Source organism: Caretta caretta, chromosome 1 (assembly GCF_965140235.1).
Source record: "Caretta caretta isolate rCarCar2 chromosome 1, rCarCar1.hap1, whole genome shotgun sequence".
Classification (NCBI taxonomy): domain Eukaryota; kingdom Metazoa; phylum Chordata; order Testudines; family Cheloniidae; genus Caretta; species Caretta caretta.
Window position 1 is genome coordinate 308,297,149 of NC_134206.1, and position 23,885 is coordinate 308,321,033.

Sequence of the window (23,885 nt, forward strand, 5' to 3'; positions counted from 1 at the left end):
CGCTGAGGTCTAAGCGAGTCAGTAAACTGCGCCAGCGTGCCTTTAAACGTCCAAATGCACATTCTACCACCATTCTGCACTTGCTCAGCCTGTAGTTGAACAGCTCCTGACTACTGTCCAGGCTGCCTGTGTACGGCTTCATGAGCCATGGCATTAAGGGGTAGGCTGGGTCCCCAAGGATACATATAGGCATTTCAACATCCCCAACGGTTATTTTCTGGTCTGGGAATAAAGTCCCTTCCTGCAGCTTTTGAAACAGACCAGAGTTCCTGAAGATGCGAGCGTCATGTACCTTTCCTGGCCATCCCACGTTGATGTTGGTGAAACATCCCTTGTGATCCACCAGAGCTTGCAGCACTATTGAAAAGTACCCCTTGCGGTTTATGTACTCACCGGCTTGGTGCTCCGGTGCCAAGATGGGGAAAAGGGGTCCGTCTATGGCCCCACCACAGTTAGGGAATCCCATTGCAGCAAAGCCATCCACTATGACCTGCACATTTCCCAGACTCACTACCCTTGATATCAGCAGATCTTTGATTGCGTTGGCTACTTGCATCACAGCAGCCCCCACAGTAGATTTGCCCACTCCAAATTGATTCCCAACTGACTGGTAGCTGTCTGGCATTGCAAGCTTCCACAGGGCTATCGCCAGTCGCTTCTCAACTGTGAGGGCTGCTCTCATCTTGGTATTCATGCGCTTCAGGGCAGGGGAAAGCAAGTCACAAAGTTTCATGAAAGTGCCCTTACGCATGCGAAAGTTTCACAGCCACTGGGAATCATCCCAGACCCGCAACACTATGCAGTCCCACCAGTCTGTGCTTGTTTCCTGAGCCCAGAATTGGCAGAAGATGGTGCAGTAGGACTGCTAGCCATCCTCATCTCTTGCCTGCCTGGCAGAAGATGGTACAGTAGGACTGCTAGCAATCCGAATCGCCTGCCTGCTCACCATGAGATGGTTCAATAGGACTGACTGCAGGACTAAAGAGAATGACCTGGTCAAGTCACTCCAAATTTAGTCCCTGCACCCATGTCTGTCCAGGCGCTCCTGATCGACCTCACAGAGGCGACCAGGAGCACCTCGGACATGATGATGACAGCTACCAGTCCTACTGTACCGTCTGCTGCCACAAGGCAATGGGTTGCTGCTGCTGTGTAGCAATGCAGTACCATGTCTGCCAGCACCTAGGAGACATACGGTGACAGTTACCTGAGCGGGCTCCATGCTTGCTGTGGTATGGCATCTGCACAGGTAACTCAAGAAAAAAGGCGTGAAACGATTGTCTGTTGCTGCTTTCACGGAGGGAGGGAGGGAACGGGGGCCTGACGATATGTACCCAGAACCACCCGCGACAATGTTTTAGCCCCATCAGGCATTGGGATCTCAACCCAGAATTCCAATGGGCAGCGGAGACTGCGGGAACTGTGGGATAGCTACCCACAGTGCAACACTCCGGAAGTCGAATCTAGCCTCGGTACTGTGGAAGCACTCCACCGAGTTAATGCACTTAATGCACTTAGAGCATTTTCTGTGGGGACACAAACACTCGAATATATAAAAACGATTTCTAAAAAAAAGATTTCTATAAATTTGACCTAATTTCATAGTGTAGACATACCCTTAGTCTGCTCAAGTGAGGACTATGACATGTCAGTATCATAATTCTCCTTTACTAGTGAGATGAGATTCAAGAATATTCTAACTAAAACCCCCCAAAAGATTGGTGTTTGTTTTGTCATAGAAATTGAAAAGTAGTTTCACTTTTACCAATCTATACTTTAATCCTGTCAGTGATTTGTACTGAGTTCTGAAAATGCAGTTGAGAAATATACCAGGTCCCTGCTATGTATGGTTTTATGTGTCTATTGTGATAATCCATGGATATAAAACACAGGACAGGTTTGTCATCTGTCTTGCATTTTGTGGAGTTATTTACAACTGTGTCAAGTGGGTACAAAATGTTACCCCACCAGTGTGAGTGGGGAATGCTGATTTGGTAACATTTTACATCCACCTACATGGGGTGCTGTAGACTCTCATTGTAAAATTTAACTTCTGGCAAAAGACAACTATCCTATTCACTTCCCTATCGACAGTGTAATATACCCAGCCTTCAGGGGCAACACAAGGTGCTGGTCATTGTTATCACACAATTGCAGAGCCTGCAAATAAATGTGAAGAAAAGCAAATAAGATGGTATGATACATTGCATATGAAAATATATGCACAAAGACTTGACTTTAATCGTATTAAATCAATAAGGATTCTGGCTCTCTGGCACCCCCTCCTGCAGAGCTAGCACTGCAGTCAGGTCTAGAGCTGCATGAATGCTGTGATGATTTGGGAAATCTGTCTGTACAATTTATGAATTCTGTGTCAGATTATGAATGCTCTGTATGTATGTTTATCCAACTGAAAACTCCATTTTCAATGTAGGGACTAGTTGTCTTCTCTGCTGTCTGCTTGTCTCTATGTCAGACTAAAACTCCAAGTCTTAGTGATACAGGGTTGACTATAGATAGAGGGTCATTGACTTAAGTGCTCTCCCATTGAAATGGGATCGATCTACATAATAGGCTGACTCCTAGGTAGGAGAATTGATTTGTCAGGGAAGGGATCACGTGGCAACAAAGTCACATGCCAGAGTTCTGTGATCCTCTGTTGAGGCTTATCTGGAGGTCACGTGGCTGAGGGACTGGAAGGTTAATAAAGGGCAGGAGCTGATTAATTCAGGATCTTTAGCCATTTTCATGAACTCAAGATGAGGGAGGCTGCTGTAGGAGCCTGATGAGGCATGGGGGAACCCTGCCTATCTGAACAAAAATGGTCCCCCAAGGACTGACAAAGGAAGATCGAGCTAGAGTAAGGGGCATTGCATTCATGTTGTTTGTTGTTTTCTATATTATCTATACTTTCTGTGTATTTCCCATGCTTAAGTAAATGCTGTGTTTGAGTCCTGTGCAAAGCCTATATGTGTTATGTGCTACACCTTATCAAGTGCCTCCCGAGAGAGTTAAATGATAATCCAGACAGCTCACACCTTGGGTGAGATTGTGGGAGAGGGTGTTTTTAAGATACAGGCAATCTTGAGGGGCCAGTACTAGTTCCAGGGATTGGGCAGCAGGCTGCTCTCAAGAGGGGATGCTAGATAGAAGATCTGCACTGTGAGGGTGTGCCTAGGGACTCCAAGATAGGGACGGTGTCTGGGCTCTGTTCAGACTCTGAAGGCTTAAAACACATGGGGTCCAGCAGCTGGGTCCTCTTGAAGCAGTCTGGTGAGTGTCCAAGAAGGGTTGCTCAACTAGAGCTGTGGCACACACTGTTAATCCTTAGCATGGCCCTCTGATTAGTGCAATCCCACTTGCAGAAGGGGCTGGGTCTATAAATGGCAGGTCTTCTTCCATTTTGGATTCATTCTCTTGCACAGCAAACCAGCCAAAGAAGATAGCTTTTAAACAGGAGAAAGGGAATAGGAAAGAAAGGAGCACACAGAAGGAGAGAGGTGGAAATTTCTGGGAGCGTACACCCTCTGGCTGACTTGAAACTGTAAAGGAAAGTTGGGAGTCAAAGGTGTTACATCTTGGATTTCTCTGGAGCTAAGGGACATCTCACTATCACATCCTCCACATGCTGCTTTTACTTAGTCCCAAAAGACCTGAAAAGGAAAGATAAATCCTGGTTGGACTACTACATAAGTTACAGTTAGAAAGCATCACTGTGAATATGGAAAACAAGCCAACCAGAAGCAGCGCTGGGAAAAGCAGTCTGGGAAACTCACTTTTCTTTAAAGAAAAGGAGTACTTGTGGCACCTTAGAGACTAACCAATTTATTTGAGCATGAGCTTTCGTGAGTCTCTAAGGTGCCACAAGTACTCCTTTTCTTTTTGCGAATACAGACTAACACGGCTGTTCCTCTGAAACCTGTCACTTTTCTTTGCTTATGTTGGAGTCTGGCAGCTACCCCCTGGGCCATTCATGGATCTTGTGCTCTGTTACACCCCTGAATTAATCCTAGGGGAGTCCAGCAGTGATGTGCTGGAGAGGAGTTCTTGGGCACTCCCAACAGCCCATTGTTAAAAATCTACCACCAACAGAGGGGAGGGTTGGAGTGAGTGCCCTTCTACTGATAGACTTCACCCCCACCCCCAGCCCCGGATATATCACAAGGTGAATTGTTCCTGGGATATATAAAAAATACTCTGACAAGCATTTTTTTAGTGGGCCAATTTGCAGCGGACGGCAGCTAATTAAAAAATCATATGGAAGAAGATGCCTCAATTCTCTGTAAGGTCTTTGCCCCCACATCAAACTATACAAGCTGAACGTGGTGGTATACTAACAATACACTCAGTATACTTTTCTGGAACAAAGTATTAATGTGTCCAGCAAGTTCACTTAATATTTGTTTGCCAAGTGGTGCCTCCCTTGTTGGTTGTGTTTGAGAAAGCATTTTTATTTTAATGGAAAGACAAATTATAGACCCGCTTCATCCCTCCATTCTCCGCTCTGTCTGCACATACACCCTTCCTATGCAGGGTTCCTTAAAAGAAAAGAGGGTAATGTTATGGGAGCCATTTGTTTAAAACATTGTCAGTACACAGTTGGAGTTGAGTCTGGAAGACCAGAGTGAATCTCTCAGTCATATCAGCAGACACACTGTGTTCATGTGTGAGGCAGGTGTCAGACTATAATGCTGGAAAAGACATGTTGGAATAAACTGCTTGAGGTCTCTTGAAGAATGTGTTCTAGGTGATTAAGCAGTAATTCTTCTCAGCAGAGAAAAGGCTAAGTTTCTTGCCGATGAACTGTCTTACATCCAATAAGGCACTTTGACTCAATTTTTTTTTTCCCTCATAGGCTAGTAGCAGAAAAAGAAGCCAAAAACTGAATGGTTTTTGGTCTCTTTCTTAAGAGGTGCAGTTTCCATCTAGTGAAATGGGACTTTATAGTTATTTGACTCTATATTTCAGAATCACCCTGATGGAGTAAAGATATAAAGATTCTGATATTACACTATCATAGAGCTACTAATAGGAGTTCTTTTGGATTTACTTGGTGGAATTGAGCTCAGAATATGGCTCACAAATAACTTATTACTTGGTGCTGCTTATCAATATTATTGTAGTAATGGAATTAATCCTGATTTACAATGGTGAAGAGACCCAGTCTATCCACATATACTATTCTTAAATGAGCTTGTTTTTGTCATATCTTGCCTATGTGATGTCTTAAGATGTATGCCTCATATGATGGCAGCTCCAGGTCATGATCTCACATGTGAGCGGGGATTTCCCTAAACCCCCACATTGGGGTGTTTACTCTTCCCCCCCCCCCGAATTTCCCCAACACCCCCCCCAACACACAGTTTTGTGAACTAGTTACATGCAATGTCACCAATTTAGTGATTGTTTGGAAATTTGAATTGAAATTGAAACATTAATACACACTTTAAAGGCATATAACGTGTATCATAAAATACGTGTATTTGAAAAAGTAGAATGGATTTGAAAAGTATGAACATAGACTAGCTTCCTTATACAGCTGTTGTTTTTTATGGCAATGTCAGAGCATTCATTTCAATGATGTTGGCCAGCCTAATAGTGACAGCTAGTGATGAGCTGGGGGTTGGGGGGAAAGGCTTCAGGACCAGATTATATTTACACTCACACCTAATCTATTTAGGTATCCAGCAAACAGAGCTGTGTTGCCCAAGTGATAGATTTTGGCTGGGGTTGGGTTATAAATCACTTGAATGCGGGGGGGGGCATGCCCCTCTCCACTGTTTAAAGACAGAGTGGTTAGGCTCCATAGAAGTCTTTGTTTTGTTAAGTGATCACTACAGCTGAAATCACTGATAATCAGGTCTAAGTGCTTAGACCTGCTGTGGGACAGTGTTTCTGTGGAAGAGATGGCCCAGCCTGCACAAGCAGCGAGGTTCCCCCACTGAGAGCTCAGCTGAAATCACTGAGAGCGGGTGGAACCTCAAGAGACCAACTTGCAGAGGTCACAGTGGCAGGTGGCAGCAGAAGGTGATGGCGCAGGGCCATTGGCAACAGAGCGATGGAGTGAACCGTGGCACAACGAAAAACAGTGGCCAGAGCAAACAGTGAGCAGCTGGAGGAATGAGCAAGATGCCTTCTTGCCCCCCACCTGGGAGGTAAACTCATTTGAAAGCAGCTCTGAACTCTGAGTCTCCACTAACCAATGACAGCACTGGTGAGTGTTAATGAGGCTGTTAAGAATGCTGGAGACACAACACAGTTCATGCGAACAAACATGGCCGTGGCATCATACTTTCTATTTAGGCAAGAGATACCACACACTACAAACTGGAGGCCAATGTTAAGTGCATTGTCACTTGTTCATCCTGAGGTTGAACACTGATTCCGAACAAGACCAGCAAATGCTCACTATCTTTCCGCAAGAAACTCAGCTGACTGGCTAGACACATGTGGTGCAACAGTGAAAGACTCAACAGTTGAAAAAGAGAAGAACTCTCTCACCACATTCCAAAAATTTGCATACATGGCTGATGAATGCACCAATGCAAATGGTCATCAAGTATTGATGCAATTATTTTGTGTCAGAATTCAGGGCATTTGCAGTACTTGGCGATTTAAAAAAAACCACCCAATATTTAGGAGGCACTATCATATTAAAAATTCCAAATATTTGGGGCCAAGTCATATTCCCATATAAAGTCAGTGGGAGATTTGCATTGACTTTGAAAGGAAAAAGATTGGACTCTAAACAGCTAATTTATGACAGACAAGTGTTATTTTGGTAGACTAGGGTTTTTTTTCCCCAAAGTATTTCAGGAAATTTATTAATAGCAACTGAAGAAATCTAAAAAAATACTTGAAAAAATGCAAAATTGCCATAGCAACCTCTGCATCACATACTGTAAGATCTCATGCCTCCAGAGAAGCACAGAGCTAACATGACCAGATGATTTCTTTTAAAATTCAGACTTTACAATATAAGCCCATTTAAAGACAATCACGAAGATAGTTCCTTTTTGATGATTTTTCTAGAGCAGCTCCACTGACATTTTCACAAACAAATTCATGATACAGTCTTTATACATTTTTAAATGATGTTGTTGTTGAAGTAAGGATGGCACTGAGATGAAGAGATTTCTAAAGGATGTGTGATATTCTTGTGATGAACTGGGGGGCTCTGTCTGTACATCTTATGAATTCTTGATGATAAAACAGGATCCTGAAATTACTGTGTCATTTAAAGCCTATATGTATATGGATCCCCCACTGCTGACAGGATATGCAGCAGGTACAGTCCAAGCTGAGGACAATGGGAAGGTACTTAATGAGGGTGCTTTGAACAGACAATGGAGATGCTCAACAGGGAGCAAACACTTCTTCCTCTGTCTGAAAGGAGAGGAAAGTCGGAGCAATGGAAAGTTACCAGACACAGAACAAAGGAAATCAGGTAACCAGGAGGGGCTTAGATAAGGAAACATGTTGGAAGCTGGGGGAAAGAGAGTGGAAGGTGACAGACACTGGGGAAGAAGTCTCCACGAAGGAGCAGCAGCCCGGCATGTGGCAGTCTCACAAGGCAGCGGGCCCGGCCTGTTTCCTGAGTCCAGATGGTCCCCAAGGACTCCCAAGAGAAGGGTGAGCTAGTGAGGGGCATTGCAATTAGAATGTTTGTTGTGTTCTAAATGATCTGGACTCTCTTGTCCTTTATAAGCTACAAGCTTCCAAAGAGAGTTATACAGTAAACCAGAACGCTCATACCTTTCAGTGGAATTCTGGGAGAGTGTGTGATTAAGTACAGGGGAGTCTGAAGGGCCAGCCCTGCACCCAGAAGGGCTAGGTAGCTGGATAGCAGGTTCCTAGGGATGCTAGGTGTCCAGTTTTTGACCGGAAAGTTCAGTTGAAAGGGGACCTGTACAGTGTCCGGTCAGAAGTACTGACCGGACACCAAAAGTCTGGTTACTGCCCCCAGGGGTGCTGGAACGGGGTGCCAAGTCAGTCTAGTGCTGACTTCCCCACATTGCAGTGTTCATGTGCCATTATGGTGGCAAAGAAAAATCAAGTTAATTTAAGCTGCCGCCTTCATAGGGGCACAAAATCTCGAGTAAGAAATGCACACTATAGCATATTTTTAAAGCCTCGGTAAATATATCTGTTCAATTACTTCTGCTGTAGCATAGCTCAGTTTCACAACTCTTATACACTCCAGATAGCTTAACTTAAAAGGTGTTTGATATTATGTGTCATTACTAAATGAGCACTCTTACCTTTTTATATACAAGACATCTTTACATCATTTGCATTTGAAAGTACTGTGTAATTTTCAGCTTTGAGAGAGTTGAGCCCACGTTTCTGCACATAATTTTGTATTCCACTTAAAAATTCTCTCTCTCAGGGTGAAGCGTTCATATTCCTTTTGTGCTTGTGCTACCCAACATCTCTTGCCCTGCCAAGTTTGACCAGTATCTCTCATGAGTACTGCTCAGGAACACCCACACAGGGAGATGAAAGCTCAGTTCTGCTTTGCATTTCTTCAAACCACTTCACTAGTGTCTACTGGGGATTATTCATGGAAAATAATATAAGAAAAGAAGAATAAATTTGCTATATAAATCTTATTTTGGATTTGCATAGTATCTTAATCCAATTAATATATGCACTACTCAATACTAGCCACCTTTTTTTAAATAAAAAAAACTTGTTTCTTCCCTCACTGCATTCAGTAGGGCTCTGTGAAGGTGCAGATATCTACATGGATGGAACTACTAGAAGGGCCTAAATCTTCCCCATAACTGACTGCCTGTTCAGCCTATCTTCTGCATCTTCATGTCCATAAAATCCTACAGTTGTGTCTTGTTCAGCACTGTGATCATAACAGCCCTTCAATGCCAAAGACAGGTGCAGATATCTACATGGATGGACACACTCACTTCACCTAATGCACTGTCATCATAGTATTAATCTGTAAAGCAGGGGTCGGCAACCTTTGGCACGCGGACCATTAGAGTAGCCAGCTGGCGGGCTGTGAAACATTTTGTTTACGTTGATCATCCACAGGCACAGCCCCCTCGCAGTTCCCATTGGCCGAGAACAGCGAACCGAGGCCACTGGGAGCTGCAGGGGGCTGTGCCTGCAGACGGTCAACATAAACAAAATGTCTCACGGCCTGTCAGCGGATTACCCTGATGGGCTGTGTGCCGAAGGTTGCTGACTCCTGCTGTAAAGAGTGTCGTGTGTAGCAAATGAAAGCTGGTGACACACCAGTTGTTCATACCATTGTGTGATGTATGTACGAATGGTGTGTAAAATGTATGTATGTATGCTGGAAATATATTCCCAAAATATGTTTGCAGGAGGAGGACTTGATAAACAAGTTTGTCCTAGACAAAGGACTGTTGCTTTGCCTATTTGCCTGTGTCTATCATGTAAATTGAGCAGGATGATGCCAGAGACAATGGGCAGTTCTCTTGCATCTGAAGTGAACACCAGTTATCAGGAGGATGAGGAAACAGCATGGCGTCAGCTCACTGGAACACGAGCAGTAGGGGAGAAAAACTTTATCTGGGGATACACTTCCAAAGAGCACATCTCAGAGGGTTACTGGACTACCTGAGAAAGGGGAGAGAATCCCTTTGTTAGCCCCCACTAAAGGTACAATGAGGTTAGCGCTCTTTGCGTCTATGACAGTTTTCAGAGTAGCAGCTGTGTTAGTCTGTATCCGCAAAAAGAAAAGGAGGACTTGTGGCACCTTAGAGACTAATAAATTTGTTAGTCTCTAAGGTGCCACAAGTCCTCCTTTTCTTTTTGCATCTATGAACAGTGGAGCTCCAACTATATGGGTTGCTGATGCTGAGAAGTAATTGTAAGTGAGAAGGCTGCTTTATAAAGCTTGAAGCCTGCTAAGAAGAGTCTTGGGGTAAGACAACACAAGGATTGTAATCCATTAAGCTTTAGTCACTAGCAAGCATTATTATATTTTTGTTTTATTTGTAACTATTTTCTGTTTCTATTAATCTCTGCTTAGTATCATTTAAATCTCTCTTCTTTATTAATAAATTTATTCTTATTTAATTATAAATCCATCTCAGTGCTGTTATGTTAAAGTGAGGGGTGCATCCCCAGCTGAGCCAGCAAGCTGGTGTGTACTCTGTATCTTTGGAGACAGCAGATTTGGTATTTCTGTGGGCATCCAGTGACAGGGGCTGGTTGCTGCAGAGGAATGCTGTTCCTGGGGATTTGGACTGGGGTCACCAAGAGTTCCCTGAAAGGCAAGGTAAGGACTGGCAGGGGCCTGAGAAGTTTGTTGGGCTGTCTAACAGACTGGAGTGTCAGGAAGTTGGCACACAGTTTTGTAGCAGCAAATATCTTTCTTGCTGAGGCAGAAGGGTAACAAAGTGAATTACAGTTCTGGACACCCCAAGAAAGCGTCACAAGCTCTACAAGTTACTCAGGAAAAAAAGTCATCAGGGCTGCCTAGAAACAAAACTAGAGTAGGAAGAGGGCTCTTGGGTCTTCTTACCAATCCTCTGCCAGTCAGGTTTCAGATTAACTTTTTGTGGGCCCAGCACCAAACATATTTCTGGGCCCCCATTGGAGAAATAGGGCACGTGATGGGGGCGGTGGTCCGCAGACCGAGGGGTCGGTTGGGAGCAATGATGCACAGTGCAAAGGGAGTGGCCCCACTCAGCCCAGCAAAAGGGCACTGTTTACAAACCCACAACTGCTAGACGCACACTGACCTGCCCAGCCCTGCGCTGCCAGCATACCCCTTCCACACTGCCCCCCTGCCCAGAGCCCTGCCCTTATGCCCAGCACCCCCCCACCCAGAGCCTTCCCCCACAGATCCCTATGCCCAAAGCCCCCGGACCCACTATGCCCAGCACCCCTCTCACTGACCTCCCACCACAACTGCACAGCACCCTGCACACCATACCCCCGCCCAGCTCCTCCACCCACAGATCCTCTACTGTCCAGCACCCCCTTCACAGTCCCACCATCACAGCTGTACAGTGCCCCATAGTCCTGAGGGAATTCTGCATCAAATTCTGTGCATAATATTTTAAAATTCTGCAATTTTTTTTTACAATAAATAATGCGGAAGCTCCACCATGGCAGTGGGGAGCACAGGTCACTGGCTGCATGGAGGTGGGAGAATACCCTGCAGCCTCCCCCACACCCCTGGGACAGGAACTTGGCAGTGAGGCTGAACCTGACCGTAATACAGCACAAGGGCCATGCCTGCCACAGAAACACCCTGGGGCCCTGCTCCTTTTGTGCCAGGCACACCAGATGTGGGCAGGGAGGTTCAGCCTGGCAGCAGGATCCACGTGCAGAGGGACTTCGTGTGGGGGGATCCAGATGGGGGTAAGAGGGTTCTGTGTGGGGCAACCTGGGTGCAGGCAGCTCAGTGGGGGATCTGGATGCTCAGGGAGGTTCCAGGTGCAGGGGCAATGGGAGTCTCAGGGGGGACCAAGTGAAAGTGGTTGGAGCGCAGCAGGGGGAGGTCTGGGTGAAGGGGAGGTGGGGTTCATTTGGGTGGGGGTCCAGGTGTAGGTGGTTGGGGCTCAGTGGGGAGGGTGCCTGGGGGGCTCATTGGGGTAGTAAAGATGCAGGGGAAGTGGGGCTTGTCAGGCTGAGGGTTTCATGGGCCTGCTTAACAAGGGAGCCCCAGCTGCTGCCAAGGGGATCCTCATGCTGGCCCCCCGCTTCCCCTATCCCCTTCTCTGCCCCATCCCATGCCCCTTCCCCACCATGTCATCTCCTCCCCATCCCACCCCTTTCCTTCCTGACTGCCTCTTTCCCCCAGTGCTCGCTTCCCCCCATCCCCTTCTCTTCCCCATCGCATGCCCCTTCCCCACTGCTCCATCTCCTCCCCATTCCATCCCCTTCCTTCTCCCCACTCACTTCCCCCATCCCCTTTTCTTCCCCATCCCATGCCCCTTCCCCACTGCCCCATCTCCTCCCCACCCCACTCCCTTTGTCCCCACTGCCTCTTTCTCCCAGCCCTCGCTTCCCACCCTGCCCCCACTTCCCCATCCCCTTCTCCTCCCCATCCCATGCCCCTTCCTTCTCCACTGCCTATTTCCCCCAGCGCCCACTTCCCCCACCCCTTCTCTTCCCCATCGCATGCCCCTTCCCCACTGCTCCATCTCCTCCCCATCCCATCCCCTTCCTTCCCCCTGCCCTCACTTCCCCATACCCTTTTCTTCCCCATCCCATGCCCCTTCCCCACTGCCCCATCTCCTCCCCACCTCACCCCCTTTTTCCCCACTGCCTTTCTCCTAGCCCCTGCTCCCCCGCTTCTCTTCCCCATCGCATACCCCTTCCCCACTGCTCCATCTCCTCCCAAGGCTTCGGGGGCAGGAGGGAACCACCCCTAGCACAAGCCAGCAGAGCAGGCTGGGGCCGGGTTGCTCCACTTCCTGCCGCCCGGTGAGTGCAGGGTGGGCCCGACCCCGCACTCATGGACCCCCAGCTCTGCTCCCCTGGCTCCACTTCCTGCCACCCGGTGAGGGTAGGGTGCGCCCGACCCCTGCTGCAGTCCCCCAGGACCTTGCTCAGGGGAAAGGGTAGAGTGGGGGTGGAGCAGGGGTGGGAAGAGGCGGGGTGGTGGCAGAGAAGGGGCGGGGCTTTGGGGAAGAAGTGGGGCATGGGCAGCTTTCCCGGCCAATTCAGCCGGCCTGGGGATCAGGCTGGCCGGGGCCCCTTCTGACTCTGGGCCCAACACCATGGTAAATCCAGTACTGCTGCCAGTGCTGGGCTGTTCTGAATGGTACACACAAGTTGGGAAATATATATTATAGCTCTGAAGCCTCTGCCTCTTTTCCTCAAATGCTGCAGTTTCTTATGTTAAGTCTGGGGACATAATTGAAAGGTGAGTGCCGAGCTTTTTGAGTGTATTAAGTTTTATCACTGGAGACACTTGTCCCAATTACTTTTTAAAGTAAATCTGCCTTCAAAATAATATTTTTTCCAGGTCTCTGAACTGTATTCCGACTGCACCCGCTTCTTAGACAGAGTCATTATTGGTGCTAATGATTAGTGCAGGAGTTGGAAATCTCATGTAGCATGCTCTGCACGTCAGCCAATCTGTAATAATGTTAAGTGTTCCATGTCTAATTTGTTATTTTAACTGCCCATAGAGAGTTTCCTTTATTTCTTGTTTTTTATCTGGAATGGGCTAGTTCAGTCAGGAATGGAGACCAGATAAAAGCAACCCAATGTTACCGATGAACAGCTGACTTACACAGGGTTTCTTATTCTGACGTGCCTTCTCTAACCAGGGATTTGCTGGGGATAGCTATATTAGTACCTACATTATTACAACAGAACTAAGTTTACCCCTTATTTTTTAATGTTACCGTAGTTCTTATGAAACGTGTTTGCTTGCTAGTCCAGATTGAAGGCCTTTATCCACATACCAAGTTCAGTACATACAACAGTATAGGCTCCCTATCTACAGCAGATTACTCTGAAGGATCTTCATGTGAAACAATGCAATAATTCAGTGTATACACTCATTAGACATGGAGCTCAGTTATGCCCCCTGGACGCTGAAAGCTTATATGAGTTCATCAATTTAACAAAGAAATGTATATGTACCAGGCTTGTTCTCCCAAGGGGAGTCTCTGACATGCTTCAAACCAAATGCACTGCTTCAGGTAGAATAAACAAACAGATTTATTAACTATAAAGATAGATTTTAAGTGATTATAAGTCAAAACATAACAAGTCAGATTTGGTCAAATGAAGTAAAAGCAAAATGCATTCTAAGCTGATCTTAACACTTTCAATGCCCTTACAAACTTAGATGCTTCTCACCACAGGCTGACTGGTTGCTTTTCAGCCAGGCGCTCCCCTTTGATCAGTGCTTCAGTCGCTTGGTGTGGTGTCTGTAAATATAGGTGAAAGAGAGACACAGAGAGAGAGAGAGAGAGAGAGAGAGAGAGAGAGAGCATGGCAAACGTTTCTCCCTTTTATCATGCTCTTTCTTCCCTCTTGGCTTTGCCCCCACCTTTCAGAGTCAGGTGAGCATTACCTCATTGCAGTTCCAAACTGACCAAAGGAAGGGGGGTGACTCACCCAACAGTCTAACAGATCCTTTTGTTGTTACCTAGGCCAGCGTCCTTTGTTCCTGTGAGGCTGGGCTGGGTTTATCCCATACATGCTCTGACGTGTGAACTGCCCCTCTGCTCTTGGAGAGTTTTTGCCTGGGCTTGCTTTCAGCCATGAGGATACATTTTCAGCCTCATAACTATATACATGAAATTATAACCTATAACCTTACTATAACATTACTGTAACATCACTATAACAACCATGCTCAATGCATCATGAGCCTTCTGAAGACACCCAACATGACAAACCTATGGATACCACACAATCATTTTATAAAGATGAACATGGGGGTGTAGGGTGTTTCCCCGAGGTTCAGAGCGTCACAGTTTTCCCCCAGGCTGGTGAGATACAGAGACCAGTGTTAGGGGGCTTATTCCTTCACCCACTTACTTCCCTGGTCCTTCTCGCGTGAACAGTGGGCAACAATACCTGAAGACCAAAGGTGCAAACAATTTGACGTTTATTGGGGTGAACTTCCAGCAAGCATGATTCCAGTTTCCTTCCTTAGTGTGCTCCTTCCCAGCTCTGACACCACAGAGCCTTACCTGTGTCCCTGTTCCCATTCCCCCAGTTAGCAAAACATGATTCCAATTTCCCCACCCCCATTCCCTGTTCCCATTTCCCCCTTACTTCCTGATTGACTGCAGACTATATAGTAAAACTTAAGTTCTGCTTAGCTATACCTTAACCAATCATTTTACTGAAATTTAACAAACCAATCGTAACATATTGTAACATGATTATGTAACCAATTATATCCCACCACCTTAATCAGTTTACACTCAGCAAAATTAATTATACAGCAGACAGAAACAATCACAGAACCAGACAGAGATTATACAGACAAACAATAGGGAAATGGGGACTACAGTGCTAGAACAACAAAGAAATGAGGATTTCACATCCCAGCTATTGATAAGTGAGTTCTTGCCAGACAGGATGCTATCAAACTAAGTTTCCTTTTACATCTTCTAGGCTCTTCCCTTTCTCTGGAGGTGATAGGCATTATCAGGACAGGATTGTATTCCTAACAGCCCAATGGCACCTTATTTCAATGGGACTAGTTTGGAATGTAAGGATGTGACCGCTCGTTTCCCAGCTTATGGCTGCCTCTGCTGCTTAGTCAAAGGCCTTAGCCTAAGAACAGGGCCTCAGACTGTCACAGTAAGAGAAGGCCCTTACACCGGCAGACAGTGATTTTGATTCTTTCTTTTATACCTCTATAACTAGCTAAGTGATAAGAATACACCTAAATTCTTAGAGTATAGGCCTTTACAGACAGGCCTGAATATCTATATCCTAACAACCAGTTATGGGAAAGCTGCTGGGGAAAGGTGAGTCTTATCAAAGGGTAAACATACCTAGCCCAGAGAGCACAGATCACAGCCCTCTAGGGGGCAGGGAAGGACTCAGTGCTGGGAGGGGGAAACACAGGGTAACCGCAAAAGGGGAGCTGGATTTTCTGCATATGTACAGTTCTGGGGTTGGGAGACCGCTCCCCAAAGGGCCAGTCAATGTGCAGGATCCCCCGAACACTTATCTTGTCAGACTCCCCTTGGGATGACAAGCCTGATACATATCAATTTCTTTGTTAAATTGATGAACTCATATAAGCTTGCAGTATCCAGCGGGCATAACTAGACACTGCAAGACAGAGGTTCCTAGGGTTGTGTCTGGGACCGGAGATATTGGCTAGTGTCATTCAGTTGCAAGTTGCTGGGAGCAGCTTACAATCTAGAGGCCGTGCGTGAACAGCCCAGGATGGGGGTTCTCACAGAAGAGCAGGGTAAGGCTGGCTCCTAGACTCAAGGATTGGAGTGACCTAGCAGATCACTGGTCCGGATTACACCAGAGGGGTATGTCCAAGGCCTAGCTACATATACACACTGCTGCTCCAGGTTTGTTTACTTCCGAAACACGGAAGACAGTGAGCGCCATGAGAGGGCTCCAGCTGAAGGGATTGTCCAATTCCTATACACCACATACTCCTCCCCATTTAGTGTAAAAGTACATAAACAAAAAGAGTTACAGATACTTATCTTTAGATAAGCAACATGTTACAAATCAAGTCTGAGAGTTGGATTATGACTTCTCTTGGATAAAGTCTCATAGGCATCACAACAGTGTGTGAAACAGTGTCTGTACTTTCTGGTATAGCTGTATCAGCAACATCTTCCTGCTCTGTAGCGTTAGGGTCTCATGTAGTAGAAACAAGCATATGAGGCTTATTAGTACTATAACAAGTCACTGTCTGGGACTGTGTTGTAGGCTCAGTATTTTCAACAGGCATCTCTGGAGTACAGCATGACACTGAATATGTGCTCGAAAGCTGGTTTACGTGTTTGTGCCACTTTTATCTGATAGGTAATTGAAACTCTTCAGATATTAACTGAGTTCCAGGATCACAATTTGATCAGGAATTCCTATCCATGAAAACAATTGTCTTAACAATTCCACCATGTGCAGTGATTTAGTTAAATCCATACAGAATACTTTAGGACATTTAGAATGGACGTCTACCACAATCCAAAACACATGTTCTATAAATGATCTGGCATAGTTTATGTGGATTCTTTGCTATCAGGTGGTTGGCCACTCCCCAAGATGCAAAGAAGTATGTTTATGCATCTGTTGCATTTGCTGAGAACCTTGACATTGTTTTGCCGTTTTCTCTATTTGTGTATCCCCCTTTGGCCACCACACAAAACCCCTGACAAGGATGTTCATTTTTACAATTCCCAAGTGGCCTTCACTTAATACTTGGGATACATATGACCTGAGGTTAGTAGCAATAACCCCTCTGATGCCACATATTAGGCAACCTTGATATAGGTTAGGGTCACAAAACAGCATCCCAATACAAGAGGGCCAGGGGCTCGCTTGTCTCTGGTAGTGAATTTCAGCTGGCCTGACCAGTTCTGTGTACTCCAACTCACTAATGTCAGAGCCGATATCTAAAAAGTGTCATGTAAGATAGCAATAGAAAGCTAATACCATACTGATCACTAATATTATTGTGTGGTATATGTATGGAGGACAAATTCAAAATTACAAACATATTGGGAATTATATTCTTAAAGTGTGTGTGCCAGGCAGGGCTGATGTTATCCCACCTGACACAAAGGACTACCACCTTGAAGGTACTTCCAAAGTACTTTAAGAGACAATGGGAATGCATTTACATAAAAGGTAAACAAAACCATCAAACTAAAAAGGGAAGGCGATAACCTCTCTGCATCATGGCAGGGTGAGGAGATTGCAGGAACAGTTCAATTTGCAATTTAGCAAACACTAGCAGGGAAAGAAGCCAGCATGGAACTTCCTTCATCACCAGGCTCCATGTCTCCTTCCTCACAGCTTGAATGAATTTTACTTCAGAAGAATCCATTTCAAAGGCTCATTGGATTAGAAAAAGAGGGGCAAAGAATCCCATGTTATCTTTCACGTAAGAAGACAAAGGAACCGAGCACTTTTGACTTTGTGGAAGATCCTGACTAAGGGAGTGATCATGCATCTTTCTGGAAGGTAGTGTGGTAAAATCTTACCTTGAACCAAGACTGTAATTTTGTTAAGTCTTATTCTCTAGCAAGCATTTTCCACTTTTATTTGCAAGTAACTATTGCTAACTCTATCTTTTATACTTGAGTTCACTTAAAATCCTATCTCCTTTTGTTGATACACTTGATTTACTTATAATCTAAACCTGCTGAGTTTCAATTGAAGTGATAGTTAGCTCCAGTTAAAGTGATAAGCTTGCAGTTTGTCTCTTTAGAGGAGTAAACAAACCTTGTTATTCCTCTGAATGGCCCAGGAAAGCGTTGGAGATTGCAGAGCACATGGTTTTGGGAAAATTTGGAATGCGGGGGGGAGGGGGAGGAAGAGGGAGGGGTTGGAGTCATTTTGCTAGGTGTAACCAATGCTGGGAGAAGCCAGAGTGTGGCTGTTGTGTAACAAGAAGGCTACTGGTATCAGAGCTGTTGGTCCAGGGCTGCTTATCACACAGACACTGAGTGTGTGCTTGTGTGCTGGCTGGGAGTATCCAGACAAAGGTGCTATAGCAGAAGAGCATTTTAAGATACCCAGGGTTACAGGGCAGGTGATGACACAACCCCCTCCCCCCTGGTCTGGATTGCACTCCAGAATGTGACAAGGTTTAACTGCTCTTTTCAAGCAAAGAAAGTTGGAAACAGTTATGTGTGTGCTTGAGTCCATCCATTTGTTGTAATGTCATACACTTTAGAGAGAATGTGGCTGTGACAGATATTGCAAACACATGCAGTACCTTTGGGGAATATGGTTTTAACTTTATGAACATTATGTGTGTGTTTGTGTGTGTATGTAGTTGCTCATCCAAAACCAGCTATTGACTGAGGCTGGTTTGTCCTAAAATATGCATTCGAAATTGCTTTATCTATGTATGACATTCTCCTCAGAGTGTCCAGAACCATAAGCCATTACCTCTCTGACTCAGCAAGGGAGAGCTCTGGTGGAGCTTACACTGTGTGTCAGCTTAACTCCCAGGGCCTGATTCTTATTTACTCCAAATCACCTTTACATTGCTCTGGCAATTTAAAAGGAAATCTCACTTTCAGGCCTCTTAACAATGTCAGTGGGGCCCCCACTGGCTTTAATGAGAACAGCATCGGGACTTTGATCCCAGAGCCCATGCCATGAAGATATACTATACAATTATGGTATAAAACTTCAACAACAAATAGAACACAATGTGACAGAACCTTTTAATTTTTCATGAAACTGATGTCTTTATTTTCCTAGGGTAAGAACACACCAATGTCTCTGGAATTAAAATTAATTTGTTAGCGTAATAAGACTCAGCGTATATAAGAAGTTTATTTGGTGATCTGAACTTTCATTTTTGTTGCCTGCATATTGGAGAAAGATGGAGTAAAAACCATCTCATATGCTGGTAAAGATGAAATTAATTAGAATTACTGTAAAGATCTGATAATGGGTTATCCCAAATTCAATTTAAAAAGGCTCACCTAGATGTAATTAAATTAGATTACATTAACTGCTCATGTAAACTATTTCCATAAAAGTATTTCCCCCTCCTATAATAGATTGTTGTCTAATGACTGCATAATTATTGGAATAAATTCCGCTCATCACTGCTGGGTTTGACGGCACTCTGGCATTTTTCAATACAGATTTTATTAGGAAGAGAAAGCAGCTTTTGTCGCAACATTACTTTTGTATTTTTAGCCTGTGAAGTCTGACTAATGGGTCAAACTTCCTATTTGCAAAGCATGGGCCAAATTCATCCCTGGTTCAACTTACTGCTTTAAGATTTACATTGACTCCGGTTGGCTTTTCCCAAGGATAGATCTAGCCCAAGGAGTTTTACTGCAGAGTTATCTGGAGGGAGTTTGCAAGACTTAGACTGTACAGGTAAAGAAATTATTTTTTATATTCTCCTGAAATAACCTTGCTATATAGAAACAGGACTGGCCTTAGTGAAAATGGTACGTGACACTGAGCCAGAAATGGTTAAGTAACTAGTAGGCTAAAATGATCCAAATTCAACCTTTAAAGACATACTAGAAAAGTATATAAATGGCAATTAGGGCCATACCTTATAAGTAGCTAACAAAGCCACGTTAGATAGACTAGAGCTTTGAAATGCAAACCTGTATTGTTAGAGAATTGGAGGTAATAGTAATTGTATGTGTTTACTTATTTCTTATTAGATGTTAACCATGTAACCAGATTAGCTTGTGGATGATAATTCCCTTTCATGTCTTAATTACATTATATTATGCTTGCGGATAGTTCTGTTAACTTTAAGAGCAAAGATGTAATATATTGCAAGAAATAAAATTACTTACATTGTCTTCATTGTACATTGTTTGTGCCGTAATGGAATGCCTAGATAGTTTGAATGGATAATTGCCTTATGTTAATTAATACTACTAGTTTACCTTAGGGTTGCCAGGCATCTGGTTTTCGACCGAGGAAGGGACCCTGGCAGCTCCAGACAGCATCAGGATTGCCAACCCTCCCGGTTTCACTGGGAGTCTCCTGGAATCGGGCTCTATGTCTGGAGGCTACTGAAGACAAACCAGGAGGTTGTAGGTTGCTAAAAGTCCAGTGGCGCAGCGGGGCTAAGGCAGGCTTCCTACCTGCCCTGGCTCTGTGCTGCTCCCAGAAGTGTATAGCTCATCCCTGCGACCTCTGGGGCAGGGCAGGGGATCTTCGCATGCTGCCCCCGCCTCAAGCACCAACTCCATGGCTCCCATTAGCTGGGAACTGCGGCCAATGGGAGCTGCAGGGGTGGTGCCTGCTGGTAGGGACAGTGCATGGAGCCCTCTGGCCCCCAACCCAGGGGACACAGCTAGGTGCTGGCCACTTTGGAGAGTGGCATGGGGCCAGGGCGGGCAGGGAGCCTGCCTTATCCCCACTGCGCTGCTGACCGGGAACCGCCTGAGGTAAGCACTGCCCAGCTGGAGCACGGACCCCTCATGCCCTGCCACACCCCAATCCTCTGCCCCAGCCCTGAGCCCCCTTCCAGAGCCAGCACCCCAAACCTCCTCCTGCACCCCAACCCCCTCCCTGAGCCTGGAACCCCCTCCTGCACCCAAACTCCCTCCCACAGCTTGCACCCTGCACCCCCTCTTACACCCCATCCCCCTGCTTCAGGCTCAGCCTGGAGTCCCCTCCCATGCGCCGAACCCCTCGGCCCCAGCCCAGAGCCTGCACCCCCTCCCACCCCAACCCCCTGCCCCAGCCCTGTGAAAGTGAGTGAGGGTGCAGGATAGCAAGAGACGGAAGGAGGGGGGATGGAGTGAATGGGGCAGGGCCTCCTAGAAGGGATGGGGCAGGGGTGGGGCCTCAGGGAAGGGGCAGGGCAAGGGTGTTTGGCTTTGTGTGATTAGACAGTTGGCAACCTTAGTCAACACCACTGAAAGGGCCTCTAAAAGTCTGGTCAGTGGCATAGTGGGGCTAAGGCAGGCTCCCTGCCTGGCGTGGCTCCCAGAAGTGGCTGGCATGTTCGGCTCCTAGGCGCAGGGGCAGCCACAGGGGCTCCGCCCGCTGCCCCTGCCCTGAGCGCTGGCTCTACAGCTCCCATTGGCCAGGAACCGTGGCCAATGGGAGCTGTGGGGACAGTGCCTGCAGGTGGAGGCAGCATGCAGAGCCCCCTGGCCCCTCTGCCTAGGAGCCAGACATGTCACCTGCTTCCCGGAGCCACTTGAGGTAAGCATAGCGCAGCCAGAGCCTGTACCCTGAACCTCCTCCCGCACCCCAACCCTCTGCCTGAACCCTGAGCCCCCTCCCACACCCAAACTCCCTCCCAGAGCCCACACCACACACCATACACACCCTCCCACACCCCAAACCCCTGCCCCAGCCCAAAGCTCCCTCTTGCACCCCAAACCCTTCATCCCCAGCTGAACCGCAGAGCACGCATCCCCAGATGGAGCCCTCACCCCCTCCCAAACTCTAGCCCCCTGTCCCAGCCCGGTGAAAGAGAGTGAGGGTGGGGGAGAGAGAGCAACCGAGGGAGGGGGGTGGAGTGAGCAGGGGTGGGGCCTCAGAGAAGGGGTGGGGCAGAAAAGGGGTGGGGCGGGGCAAAAGTGTTCGATTTTCTATGATTAGAAAGTTGGCAACCCTAATTTAACTCTGTATAGAATTGACTTCAAAGCCACAATGTTATTACCTATTCTTCATCCAATGAATGCCTGTTGTGATATCATGTGGTCAAGAAGCCATAGTAGCCTGCCAGAGGTCTATAAAGGAACAATAGGAGCTGATCCTGTCATCTCAAGTCTGCTTGAATCTTTAGCAGGGGGAGTTTTGAGTCATAAGGCTGAGGTCTCCGAGTATCCTGGACTGTCCTTGCACATTCTTATGGAAGGATTTGAACAAATGCTATACATGAACTGCCTATTTGGATTATAACCTATGAAACTGAAAGAACTTTTTGCAACTCAGCACCTAACCATCTCTATTATGAAACTGACCCAAGAACTTTATTCTTATCTGTATATATAACGATCTTCTGACCACAATACTCTTTCTCTTTTCTTTTTAAATAAATCTTAGTTTAGTTAATAAGAATTGGCTGGAAGCGAGTAATTGGGTAAAATCTGAAATATTCATTGACCTGGAGGGTAACGTGCCTGATCCCTTGGGAATGGAAGAAATTTACATATGATGAACTTTATATATGATGAGCCTTTTAATTTTTTACTAAACCACTAAATTTGGCTGTCTGGGTGGAAGCCCAAGTCATGGTTGCTTTAAGGGAACTGTATTTTTGGCTTCTGGGTAACCAGTAAGGTATTGTAGAAGCTGTTTTGTTGCTGGCTTGGTGACTCTAATTATTAGAATAACCACCCGTTTTGGGAATTGCCTGCCCCATTCTTTGCAGGCTGCCCTGATTGAGCAATCTCAGTGTGGCCCCTCCAGACTCCAATGGTCACAAGTGACCGGGGTGAACTTTCTTTGGCACCCTTTAAGTCCTGCTCTCTGAGCAGAGGGCAGCCAGTCAGCAGGCAGAGCAGCAGCAGGTGGAGCTGCAGCAGCGCTGCAGGTGTCAGCAGCCAGAAGGGCAGAGAGGGGACATGTGTGAGCACCTGGCTCCTGCCCCAAAGCCCCCTTTATCCCCTCCCCCTGCCTCCTGGGTGGGCACAGCCCTTCTGCAGCCCCTTAAGCACAGCACCCCACTCCCCTGACCTTGGCACGATGGCAGTCACCCACTCATAAGGCCAGCCCTGTACAGAAAAAGCAAGTGCATTTGAGCTTGCCATTTCTTATGGAAAAATGTTCTAGACTATATGAAGGAGGGAACAAAATTACTCTAAAACCTATAGAGTTTAATAGAAAATGATGTCTTTTCTGTGTTTTCCTGTGGAATTCTATAGAAGGTATAAAGTACTCTATTAAATTCTATAGGATGGTTAAAAAATCTTATAGAAAAAATATCATTTTCTAGAGGATTTTACTGTCACAGTTTGGAACCTACTGTGCTATGGACCACCAACTGCTATGGACCAAATTCACAGACGATGGAAACAGTTACAACACCATTAGATCCAAAGGCGTTCGAGCCAAATGGTCTGAATTTGGCCCATTAACTGTGGGAATAATGTGACTTTTTAATGTAACAACCTATATTTGGTAAAATATCCAAGATCTTGCTGTGACCAAGCAGTGTGAGCAAAACTGTTTGCTTGTGTGTAGCCATCCTTGGCTCCAGCAGCATTTTAAACAAACCATTCTCAAATATCTTCACACATATATTTTAATGAATTCCTTGATTTCTAGGGAAAGGAACAAAACTACCAGACAGGGGAACAGCAGAAGCAACTATCATCAACAGTTTGTGCTGTCTGATTAAACTAGTAGCTAGTTAGCAAGATAAAGACAGATGGCGCTGGATTAACACACTTCTTCAAAACGGTGCAGAATATCAAGCGCAAGGAACGTCTGGCCCTCTTAGGAGGGCTGCCAGAAACAGAACATTGATGTAATTTACCTAATTAACTCTTATGCCCTTTGTCAACTGCATGCTGAAATCAATGGAATTACACTGATTTACACTAGTCAATGATTTGACTCCTTTTCAGGAGGGACCTGAGGTTATACTCTCCCCAGGGTAATTAAAAAAAACCAAACAACTGGCACTGGGCGCACTCTAGTCAATTCCAAAGAAGTATTTTGAGACCCAAGGGATAAGGCATCACTGTCAGGAATTATTTAGCAGCAGCCGGAGAGGGATGCCTCCCTCAGAGGAAGGGAAATCATCCTAACCA

General features: G+C 45.9%; 1 protein-coding gene across 4 annotated transcripts in view; it reads right to left on the reverse strand.

Moving 5' to 3' along the window:
- Positions 1–441: 441 nt before the first annotated feature.
- The window catches only part of LOC125630359 (uncharacterized), a 75,465-nt gene continuing 52,021 nt past the window's right edge, over positions 442–23,885 (reverse strand). Inside the window, exons 2-4 of one of the 4 annotated variants that reach the window (XR_012666526.1) lie at positions 20,052–20,177; positions 13,816–13,886; positions 442–3,653 (exon numbers count right to left, since the gene is read on the reverse strand). The gene's annotated coding sequence lies outside the window, so the exon portion shown is untranslated. Of the gene's footprint in view, positions 3,654–13,656; positions 13,887–20,051; positions 20,181–23,885 lie in introns of those variants that run through there. The other 3 variants (XR_012666530.1, XR_012666524.1, XR_012666525.1) reach the window with 3 other exon arrangements.